This window comes from Staurois parvus, unplaced genomic scaffold (assembly GCF_062004578.1).
Source record: "Staurois parvus isolate SC_StPar_1 unplaced genomic scaffold, SC_StPar_1.0 ptg004039l, whole genome shotgun sequence".
Classification (NCBI taxonomy): domain Eukaryota; kingdom Metazoa; phylum Chordata; class Amphibia; order Anura; family Ranidae; genus Staurois; species Staurois parvus.
In genome coordinates this window covers 24,724-35,943 of record NW_028321834.1, presented here as the reverse complement: position 1 = coordinate 35,943, position 11,220 = coordinate 24,724, and the positions used below count along the sequence as shown (strand labels likewise).

Sequence of the window (11,220 nt, the reverse complement as noted above, 5' to 3'; positions counted from 1 at the left end):
TGATGTAAGGGGGGACTCTGATGGGGACCCTAATGTAAGGGGAGGGGGACTCTGATGGGGACCCTGATGTAAGGGGGGATTCTGATGGGGACCCTGATGTAAGGGGGGGGGATTCTGATGGGGACCCTGATGTAAGGGGGGAACTCTGATGGGGACCCTGATGTAAGGGGGGGACTCTGATGGGAACCCTGATGTAAGGGGGGACTCTGATGGGGAACCTGATGTAAGAGGGGGACTGTGGTGGGGACCCTGATGTAAGGGGGGGATTCTGATGGGGACCCTGATGTAAGAGGGGACTTTGATGTAAGGGGGATGCTGATGGGGACCCGAATGTAAAGGGGAATGTAAGGGAGACTCTTATATAGGGGGATTCTGATGATGAAATGTATGGTGTGGCCCCGTCTCTGCACAGTTTGGTGCCCTCAGGCCCCCCATATGTTCCCTGGATCCTCTGACTTCCTGTTGTGTCCGCGGGACAGGAAGTGAAGGGGAATCTCCTGACCGGGGATATAGCCCCCCCCCCCCCCCAGTCCTGGGTTGTACAGTAAGTAGTAGGTAGGGATGTATGAAGGGATCATTCTACTAGACAATGAAATATCACCCCGAGGGGGAGGGGCAGAATTTCTGGATGTCCCCCCCCATCCCCCCCCATCCCCGGGGACATCACACATAGAACCCAAATTACCTGTCCATCAGTGGTGATACGATCAGTCAGGTGGGAAGTCTGATGGTCCTAGACTTGAACATTTCTGCGGAGAGAGAAGAGAAGAGAAGAGAAGAGAAAGGACGGGAAGAGAACAAAAGAGAAGAGAAGAGAAGAGGAGAGGAGGGAAGGGAAGAGTGGGATTAGTACAGTGACCGGCGTGTCAGAAGATGGCGGCAGATGACCCCACAGACAGGAGACATGACGCCTCTATTTATAGAAGATGTACAGCTATTCGTCCAGCAAAGTCTCATGTACATTCGTTCTGGGCGAGTTGGTTGTGAGAATGGGGCAGAATCGGGGGGTTTCTTCTGGTCGTAGTTTTTACCCCCTTACTGCCCCCACAGTATGAATAAATGGGCGGAGTGGTGGATGTCTGTTTCTGGAGTGCCGTGTAGACACATGACCTCAGAGACAGCCCTCTGGGGGCCAGTTCACCCGTTCATGTGTGTGAATGGAGCCATCCTCGGACACTGTGTACAGAGCCCATCCGACAGGCACTGTACCTGACCCTGCCGGCTTCTGCTGCTCCCTTCACCAGCATTGACAGGAAGGAAGCTGCCATATACAGTACAGTGATGGCGGAATACATGACAGCCGGGTCCCACCAAAGTGGGAAAAGATTGGGCGTTCAGATGAAGGCCTGGACAAGCAATGTTCTGTCTGAACCTGTGTTCCCACCAAGGACTCATCCCTACCAACCATCATCACCAGTCCATGGGATCATCATCACCAGTCCATGGGATCATCATCATCACCAGTCTATGGGATCATCATCATCACCAGTCCATGGGATCATCATCATCACCAGTCTATGGGATCATCATCATCACCAGTCCATGGGATCATCATCATCACCAGTCTATGGGATCATCACCATCATCACCAGTCTATGGGATCATCATCATCATCATCACCAGTCCATGGGATCATCATCATCACCAGTCCATGGGATCACCATCACCAGTCCATGGGATCACCATCATCACCAGTCCATGGGATCATCATCATCATCAGTTCATGAGATTATCATCATCGCCATCACCAATCCATGGGGTCATCATCATCATCATCATCATCACCAATCCATGGGATCATCATCATCATCAGTTCATGAGATTATCATCGCCATCACCAATCCATGGGATCATCATCATCATCATCATCACCAATCCATGGGATCATCATCATCACCAATCCATGGGATCATCATCATCATCACCAGTCTATGGGATTATCATCCTCATCCTCACCAATCCATGGGATCATCATCACCAGTCTATGGGATTATCATCCTCACCAATCCATGGGATCATCATCATCAGCACCAGTCTATGGGATTATCATCCTCATCCTCACCAATCCATGGGATCATCATCATCATCACCAGTCCATGGGATCATCATCATCACCAGTCTATGGGATCATCATCATCACCAGTCTATGGGATCATCATCATCACCAGTCTATGGGATCATCATCATCACCAGTCCATGGGATCATCACCAGTCTATGGGACTATCATCATCACCAGTCCATGGGATCATCACCAGTCTATGGGACTATCATCGCCATCATCATCATCCTCAACATTATCATTCTATTGGATTATCATCACCATCATCACCAGTCTATGGGATCATCATCATCACCAGTCTATGGGATCATCATCATCATCACCAGTCTTTGGGATCATCATCACCACTCCATGAGATCATCATCATCATGATGATGATGATAATCCCATGGACTGGTGATGATGATGATGATGATGATAATCCCATGGACTGGTGATGATGATAAATCCATAGACTGGTGATGATGATAATCCCATAGATTGGTGATGATGATGATAATTCCATAGACTGGTGATGATGGTGATGATAATCTCATAGACTGATGATGTTGAGGATGACGATAATGATGATGATGATGGCGTTCATAGTCCCATGGACTGGTGATGATCCCATGGACTGGTGATGATGATGATCCCAAGAACTGGTGATGATGATAATGACGATGATCCCAAGAACTGGTGATGATGATGATGATCCCAAGAACTGGTGATGATGATGATTCTATAGACTGGTGATGATGATGATCCTATAGACAGGTGATGATGATGATCCCATAGACTGGTGATGATGATGATGATCCCATAGACTGGTGATGATGATGATCCCATGGACTGGTGATGATGATGATCCCATGGACTGGTGATGATGATGATGATTCTATAGACTGGTGATGATGATGATTATCCCATAGACTGGTGATGATGATGATGATTCTATAGACTGGTGATGATGGTGATGATGATCCCATAGACTGGTGATGATGATGATGATTCTATAGACTGGTGATGATGGTGATGATGATCCCATAGACTGGTGATGATGATGATGATGATCCCATAGACTGGTGATGATGAAGATGATGATCCCATAGACTGGTGATGATGATGATGATTCTATAGACTGGTGATGATGGTGATGATGGTGATGATGATCCCATAGACTGGTGGTGGCAATGATGAGGATCATCTCATAGATTGGTGATGATGATGTTAATAATCCCATAGACTGGTGATGAGGGTTATCATCATCACCAGTCTATGGGATTATCATCATCCTCATCATCACCACCACAAGTCTATGGGATCATCATTATCATCATCATCATCACCACCAGTTTATGGGATTATCATCACCATCACCAGTCTATGGGATCATCATCCTCATCCTCACCAGTCTATGGGATTATCATCACCATCCCCAGTCTATGGGCTCATCCTCATCCTCACCAATCTATGGTATTATTATGTCCAGCCCTCCTGTAATACGTTGCTATCAGCACTGGCCGTTCATACTCTCTTAGCGCTCATTTCTCGCTGATTTATATTATTTATATTCATAAGAACATTCGCCCCAAAGAGAAGACACCTGAAGAACATTCAGTTCCCCCATCCTCAGTCGCTGGATTCCTCGTACAGAACGAATGTACATGCCGGACCACCAGACTAATAGTTATGGAGATTCTTTTATAAATAAACCCCAAAGTGTCATCTCCAATACCGTACCCTGCAAGGCTTCCTTATTGGCCATCGGCAGCACGGGAGAGTTTCCCGGTCTTCCTTTTTGGGGCTCTCATTGGTTCCTGTTGGGGCCATCAGATCTCTGGAGTCCATCGACTTCTTCTACAGAATCAAACAAAGATTCATCATTCAGCGGAGATATGGAAAGGACGGGACCGGCTAATCTTCTACAATGAGAATCATCACTTTTAAAGGAAAATTACAGAACGCGTCCTCCAACCCCTCCCCCTCCATATATATACACTATATTGTCAAAAGTATTGGCCCCGCCCTCCATATCATTTGATTCAGGTGTTCCAATCCCCTCCATATCATGTGATTCAGGTGTTCCAATCCCCTCCATATCATGTGATTCAGGTGTTCCAATCCCCTCCATGGCCACAGGTGTATACAATCAAGCCCCTAGGCATGCAGACATGGTATATATACAGGACAGATACGTATCCATACATCGTCCTCGGTATACGTCTGCGGACATTGTATATATACGGGACAGATACGTATCCATACATGGTCCTCGGTATACGTCTGCGGACATCGTATATATACGGACAGATACGTATCCATACATCATCCTCAGTATACGTCTGCGGACATCGTATATATACGGGACAGATACGTATCCATACATCATCCTCAGTATACGTCTGCGGACATCGTATATATACGGGACAGATACGTATCCATACATCGTCCTCGGTATACGTCTGCGGACATCGTATATATACGGGACAGATACGTATCCATACATCGTCCTCGGTATACGTCTGCAGACATCGTATATATACGGGACAGATACGTATCCATACATCGTCCTCAGTATACGTCTGCGGACATCGTATATATACGGGACAGATACGTATCCATACATCGTCCTCGGTATACGTCTGCAGACATCGTATATATACGGGACAGATACGTATCCATACATCATCCTCGGTATACGTCTGCAGACATCGTATATATACGGGACAGATACGTATCCATACATCGTCCTCGGTATACGTCTGCAGACATCGTATATATACAGGACAGATACGTATCCATACATCGTCCTCGGTATACGTCTGCAGACATCGTATATATACGGGACGGATACGTATCCATACATCGTCCTCGGTATACGTCTGCAGACATCGTATATATATACAGGACAGATACGTATCCATACATCGTCCTCGGTATACGTCTGCAGACATCGTATATATACGGGACAGATACGTATCCATACATCGTCCTCGGTATACGTCTGCAGACATGGTATATATACGGGACAGATACGTATCCATACATCGTCCTCGGTATACGTCTGCAGACATCGTATATATACGGGACGGATACGTATCCATACATCGTCCTCGGTATACGTCTGCGGACATCGTATATATACGGGACAGATACGTATCCATACATCATCCTCGGTATACGTCTGCAGACATGGTATATATACGGGACAGATACGTATCCATACATCGTCCTCGGTATACGTCTGCGGACATCGTATATATACGGGACAGATACGTATCCATACATCGTCCTCGGTATACGTCTGCAGACATCGTATATATACGGGACGGATACGTATCCATACATCGTCCTCGGTATACGTCTGCAGACATCGTATATATACGGGACAGATACGTATCCATACATCGTCCTCGGTATACGTCTGCAGACATCGTATATATACGGGACAGATACGTATCCATACATCGTCCTCGGTATACGTCTGCAGACATCGTATATATACAGGACAGATACGTATCCATACATCGTCCTCGGTATACGTCTGCGGACATCGTATATATATACGGGACGGATACGTATCCATACATCGTCCTCGGTATACGTCTGCAGACATCGTATATATACGGGACGGATACGTATCCATACATCGTCCTCGGTATACGTCTGCAGACATCGTATATATACAGGACAGATACGTATCCATACATCGTCCTCGGTATACGTCTGCAGGACATTGCTCGGTGATATGTAGGAATTGATGTGTATGGACATGTCTGGTTGGACAGCTGTGTCTATAGAAGGTCTTCTGATGGACGGAATGTTCCTGGATGTGTAGAGCCCTCACACCGTACAATCCCTCCAGGGAACTCACCTCTCCTCCATCCTGGGACACCCTCCGCTCACCGTTAGATGGGGTCACCAGCAGCACAACGACAACGAGACCCCCCAAGATCAGCAGAGTCCTCATAACCGACCCGCAGCCCGATCCTCACTACAGCAAAGACGTTGTACAATGTGGGACCCCCGCCCTCCGTCTGCTTCATGGTGCTGATTGCACTTCTTATTTACCCCTTTTCCCCTCCCCCTCCCCTCTTCCTGGGACTGGCCGGCTGCGGGATCCAAACCCACAGATGAGCCAACATCCTTCCCTATTCTACCTTCACATTGTCTTGTCTTTTAGTATTTCATTGTTTTCTATGAATGTATTATTCCTGGTATTTCTATACGGGGCTCCCGCCTAGGTGGGCGCTATAGTTGTAGATCCATTTCTCAGTGGGATCGGTGGATCCGGGTTTGGTTCTTGCTGGCTGTTCTGCGTTCTGTAGTTGCACGCTCGCCTACGTTCTCTTGGATTCTAGTGAGATCTGGAACATAGTGGTCTGGAGGGGGCAGAGACCCCAAGCTGAATACATACAGCCTCAGCCAAGAGTGACCAGCAGGGGGCCCGAGGTGTGTATAAATACCCTGGAGCCTGGAGCAATAGGGGTCCTTGCCTTGGTGGAGAGAGACCCAGCCTGGACCCAGCCCCTCGCCATTCACTAAAGGGTTAACACTGAGAACAAATCCTTTATTGAAAGGATCCAGGATCTAGTTCCAGTGAAGGGTGAAGGGAACTCTTAAGGTGACATTTTGGACAATTTCAAGTTTCCAACTTTGTGGGAGGAGTTTGGGGATGGCCCCTTCCTGTTCCAACATGACTGCGCACCAGTGCACAAAGCAAGGTCCATAAAGACATGGAGGAGCCAGTTTGGGGTGGAGGAACTTGACTGGCCTGCACAGAGTCCTGACCTCAACCCCATAGAACACCTTTGGGATGAATTAGAGCGGAGACTGCGAGCCAGGCCTCCTCCCCCAACATCAGTGCCCCTCCCCCGACATCAGTGCCTGACCTGACAAATGTGCTTCTTGAAGAATGGTCCAACCTTCCCATAGACACCCTCCTAAACCTTGTGGACGGCCTTCCTAGAAGAGTTGAAGCTGTTATAGCTGCAAAGGGCGGGGCCAACTCAATATTGAACCCTACGGACTAAGACTGGGGGGCCATTAAAGGTCATGTGCGTGGAAAGGGCGGGGCCAACTCAATATTGAACCCTACGGACTAAGACTGGGGGGCCATTAAAGGTCATGTGTGTGGAAAGGCCCGGCCCAATATTGAACCCTACAGACTAAGACTGGGAGGCCATTAAAGGTCATGTGCATGGGAAGGGCGGGGCCAACTCAATATTGAACCCTACGGACTGAGACTGGGGGGCCATTAAAGGTCATGTGCTTGGGAAGGACGGGGCCAACTCAATATTGAACCCTACGGACTGAGACTGGGGGGCCATTAAAGGTCATGTGCTTGGGAAGGACGGGGCCAACTCAATATTGAACCCTACGGACTGAGACTGGGGGGCCATTGAAGGTCATGTGCGTGGAGAGGCCATCGGCCCAATACTTGGGGCAATATGGTGTATATATATTTTTTATACATTTGTATAGATTGGGGTTGTTCCTCTCCGTGACATTCTGGCTCCCCCAGTGGACCTGTGTAATCTGATGATCTTTGTAAGTGTGGAACATATAAGGGGGGAATATGACGTTTTATTTGCACCCTTATAGAAAACTAAACTAAAAATGAATAGAACTCATATTTCTAGGATTCTTCTTGCTGATATTCCTCCTATGTGGTGGTCCCCGGGCTATCCCACACTCCTGGCCGGCTCTTTGGTGAGGTTCCCTCCATCTCGGTGACACCTCTCTGTGGTGGACCATTTGTGGAGTGGAGGTCTGGTTGTGGGCGGGGTTCTCACCTTTGTATATGATGTACTTACCGTAATGAACAGTATTTTATATCTCACACCTATTATTGTATTTTAGTTGGTATCCTGAATGCGTTCTTCCTGAAGAAGCCACGAGGAGAAACATGTAGAAGAACATGCATAGAGGACCTCGCCAACATGTCTGTACCAACTGGAGAGGAAATCCATCAAAGCCGTCTCTGGGAAATGTTTCTCTGGCTTTAATATGGATTTGTAATGAATGTTACTGGTTTATAATGGTTTATGTTTGGTTTATGGTTGCAGCACCTTAAAAATAGTCGACAAATACGTTTACATTTCAAATTTTGTTGTGGATTTCATTTCCAAATTCTTTTTCGAATTTGAATAATTTGTTATTTCTTATGAAATTTTCGTTATTTTGGTTTCGCTTAAATTCGTTACTATTGAAGTTCAGAAATTCAGATACATCTGAATCTCCAAATAATGAAAATTTCCTCAGAATCTCGATTTGGAACCAAACACACCGCACACGTCTACTCAAGACCAGAAGTCACACCCAGGTGCCAACAATACTCCCCCATCCTTGTAGATATAGAGTTGTCACCTCCCTGTAGCCTCCAAGAGAAGATCTAACCAATTGGTCTACAAGCCCAGCAGGGGGACGAGGTCTGGAGGCTCCCAAATGTCTTCCACCAATTCATTGATGTCAACGATCAGAGGAATCTATTTTATCTCTCATAAAAGCTCAAATATAATGAATATAATTCCTTCCTGGTACCATTATTGGGGTACACAGCGGGGACCGGTCTTGGTGCAATCAGAACTGACACGCTGGTGTTGAAGATCCTATCCTCGACAAAACCATTAGAACCATTCATGGCCCCTTTGACCCTATTCACATTGGAACACAGAACCGTCCTGTGGGCTGGGAAGGAGACACCTCCCCTCCCCGCCCCTCCCCAGGGTTGATTGGCCAAGGGCTAAAGTCCAGCCCACATCCATATCTCCATAAATTGAGGACCTGAGATCTGGACGGGGGATTCACATGGAGTTGGTTCGAAATTGTGGATGTTTCTGATGTGCTCCTGTTGTAGGATAATCCTCGGTAGAAGGTTTTATTTTTAATCCCTTTTTATCTCCATAGACAGCTGTGTGTCCTTTTGTGTCTTTTGTATCTTTCGTCATTATTTCTTTTTATAGTTGTGTGGAGGCCATAGTGTGTGGTGGCCCAGCAGACCAGTCTGCAGACAAACTGTTGGTTGGTGTCAAGCTACCATTTGTTGTGCGTCTGGTGTGGGGGGGGGTGTTGGGGAGGGGTGTGTCTGGTGTGGGGGAGGGGTGTGGACAGTGGAAAAGTGATGAACACCAGGGTTCTAGCTTGTAGGATAGCTGGAGGAATCTGAGAAGGGTGTGCCAATTGGTAGACTGCTCCCCAATCCAGAGTGCACCAGATTGTATATAAGATTCGTAACCTCTCCAAAACCGAGCTCCTAGTCTTCCCCCCCCAGCCCGGACCCCACCCCCCACTGACTTCTCCATCAAGTCCAACAATGCCACCATCAGACCCGCCCCACAGGCCAGAGTACTTGGTGCCATTCTGGACTCCATCCTATCCTTCCAGCCCCAAGTCCAATCTTTACCAAACTCGTGCAGACTCCACATCCGCAACATGCAGACTCCACCTCCGCAACATGCAGACTCCGCCTCCGCAACATGCAGACTCCGCAACATGCAGACTCCGCCTCCGCAACATGCAGACTCCACCTCCGCAACATGCAGACTCCGCCTCCGCAACATGCAGACTCCACCTCCGCAACATCGCCAAAATCCGCACGTTCCTAACCCCAGAAACCACTAAACAGCTCATCCACTCCCTCATCATATCACGACTCGACTACTGCAACTCCCTCCTCACTGGCCTGCCTCGCCGCTGGCTATCCCCGCTTCAGTCCATCCTGAATACGGCTGCCAGACTCATCCACCTTTCCAACCGCTCCATCTCCGCCACCCCCCTCTGCCAATCCCTCCACTGGCCTCCACTCAGTGTCCTCCACCCCCCTCTGCCAATCCCTCCACTGGCCTCCACCCCCCTCTGCCAATCCCTCCACTGGCCTCCACTCAGTGTCTTCCACCCCCCTCTGCCAATCCCTCCACTGGCCTCCACTCAGTGTCCTCCACCCCCCTCTGCCAATCCCTCCACTGGCCTCCACTCAGTGTCCTCCACCCCCCTCTGCCAATCCCTCCACTGGCCTCCACTCAGTGTCCTTCACCCCCCTCTGCCAATCCCTCCACTGGCCTCCACTCAGTGTCCTCCATCCCCCTCTGCCAATCCCTCCACTGGCCTCCACTCAGTGTCCTCCACCCCCCTCTGCCAATCCCTCCACTGACCTCCACTCAGTGTCCTCCACCCCCCTCTGCCAATCCCTCCACTGGCCCCCACTCAGTGTCCTCCACCCCCCTCTGCCAATCCCTCTACTGGCCTCCACTCAGTGTCCTCCACCCCCCCTCTGCCAATCCCTCCACTCAGTGTCCTCCACCCCTCTCTGCCAATCCCTCCACTGGCCTCCACTCAGTGTCCTCCACCCCTCTCTGCCAATCCCTCCACTGGCTTCCGATTGCCCAACGGATCAAATTAAAAATTCTAACACTGACATACAAAGCCGTCCACCATACTGCCCCGAACTACATCACCGACCTAATATCCAAGTACCACCCAACACGCACACTCCGCTCCTCACAAGACCTCCTTCTCTCTAGTTCCCTGGTCTCCTCCTCCCATGCCCGCCTCCAGGACTTCTCCAGAGTGTCACCCATCCTCTGGAACTCCCTACCCCAATCCATCAAACTATCACCTACTCTCCTCTCCTTTAGGTGCACCCTGAAAACCCATCTCTTCAGGGAAGCCTACCCCACCCCCTGCTAATTGCCGACCTCCTCCACTCTTCCTACCACTCCATCCCCCACAGCTATCTCCTCCTGTGCCACCATCCCCTCCCTCCTAGATTGTAAGCTCCCAGGATCAGGGCCCTCGAACCCCTCATGTATCACATTGTATTGGTATTGTACTGTCACATGTTCTGTCCCCCTCTGTAATGTACAGCGCTGAGCCAACTATCGGCGCTTTATAAATACTGTATAATAATAATAATCGTTGACATCAATGAATTGGTGGAAGACATTTGGGAGCCTCCAGACCTCGTCCCCCTGCTGGGCTTGTAGACGACTTGCCTAGATCTTCTCTTGGAGGCTTCAGGGAGGTGACAACTCTATATCTACAAGGATGGGGGAGTATTGTTGGCACCTGGGTGTGACTTCTGGTATTGATTAGAGGTGTGCGGTGTGTTTGGTTCCAGACAGAAATTCATTATTTGGTGATTCTGATGGATGTGATCGTCAGCTCCATCTAGTGGCCA

General features: G+C 48.8%; 1 long non-coding RNA gene across 1 annotated transcript; it reads right to left on the bottom strand.

Annotated features, from left to right (window-relative positions):
* Positions 1 to 679: 679 nt before the first annotated feature.
* Positions 680 to 6,097, bottom strand: LOC149427093 (uncharacterized). The gene is made up of 3 exons (XR_016311447.1): positions 5,917 to 6,097; positions 3,783 to 3,899; positions 680 to 749 (listed from the first exon to the last, which is right to left on the bottom strand). It is a non-coding gene; the product is annotated as an uncharacterized LOC149427093 (long non-coding RNA).
* Positions 6,098 to 11,220: the final 5,123 nt, after the last annotated feature.